Here is a 1,453-nt window from a genome sequence, read left to right as displayed (position 1 = left end):
AACTCCTTTGTCGCTTGTGAATAAGTTAGAAACAATGTATTGACGAGGAGCTAACAAGTCACATTGTTTCATCGAAAAGAGTCATGACTCAATTTGGACACTGGCCAGTTCATTTATTCACACTCCAAGGAACAAAGCATGAGGTGACATACATTGCATTTCAGCAATCTTGTACATGAATTCCATATCTATGAGAACTTCACAAAGTTACTCATGACATTCTCACAACTTAGTACTTCACCAATAGGCCCTGTTCGGAATCACATAGTGAGTCCGAACTTTGACTTTCTCAAATGAGAATACTAAGGTGTGAAATGGCATGTCTCATTTCAGGATTAAGGTAAGCATGATGCAATTCATACATAGTGACTTCGAGACATAAGAGGTTAAATGGTTTGTTCTTATCTTGTCTCTAGAAGTGCACTGGTCAATTCAGTACCTTCGGAAGATATCTAGAAGAACTATAGAGTCTCCAACTCTCAATGCCTCATAACCAGACATCATAGATTCTTCTAATAATCGTACTGAGGTCAATAGTCCTTTGACCCTAAGATTGCGAATATATCGTTTTAAGCAAACTACGAAGAGTTTGTTCATGCAAATCTACATTTGTCTCTTCGTAAGTTGTTAGGTTTGTTTATGGACTAAAAGACTAGGGTTTTATCATAAAGCTTCAGACAAGGAAGATTGAATGAACGTTTCAACTTTTTATTAATGAATAAGCAATTACAAGCAAGAGTCTTCGTAAGACTATATTTCATCAAATGTACACAAATAGACACTACTACTCTTCTTGTGGGCACCATTGACAACACTGATCAGGCTCGGAAGATGAAATATATGCATGGTCTTAACGTGGACATCGTGAGCCAAGTGGATAGTGGTGATACTGGACCTCGCACCTATGCCAATGCTGTGCAGAGAGCCCTACGAATTGCGGGATGGCGCGAGGCGAGTCCTACTCCTGCTCTAAAGCCAGGTACTACAGTTCCACCAGAGACCCCCAACCTAAATCGGGTCGACACCCGGAAGCGAAATAGATTTCAATCGAGATATGAGGATAGGAATGAATCCTTACAAAGATCTAATAATCGACCAAAGCCGTCCAATAAAAAAGCCAAGAATTCTGCAAACGACCAGTCGTCGCAATGCAGAAGGTGTGGTGGAGTACATAAGGGAGATTGCTTTGCGCGTACGTTGGTGTGTTTCCGCTGTGGACAGGAAGGTCATTTGTCTCGGGTCTGTCAGAATGTAGAGAATAATGCACCAGCACCACAAGAGCAATCGAAGGTAAATGCACGAGTCTTCACGATCTGCCAGGGTGAAGACCGAGCAGGGACGTCCACAACTACCACCAGGAACCAGAGAAAATGTTAGGATGACTCAGAGTTTAGGGTCGTGAAGTTTTTTTTTGAAAAAACTCTCTTTTGTTTCGCTATCTTTAGTGGATGAT

This window comes from Urtica dioica, chromosome 11, assembly GCF_054948205.1.
Source record: "Urtica dioica subsp. dioica isolate 48M chromosome 11, U.dioica_male_clone48M_v1_H2, whole genome shotgun sequence".
NCBI lineage: Eukaryota > Viridiplantae > Streptophyta > Magnoliopsida > Rosales > Urticaceae > Urtica > Urtica dioica.
Note: the sequence above shows the minus strand (reverse complement) of the source record.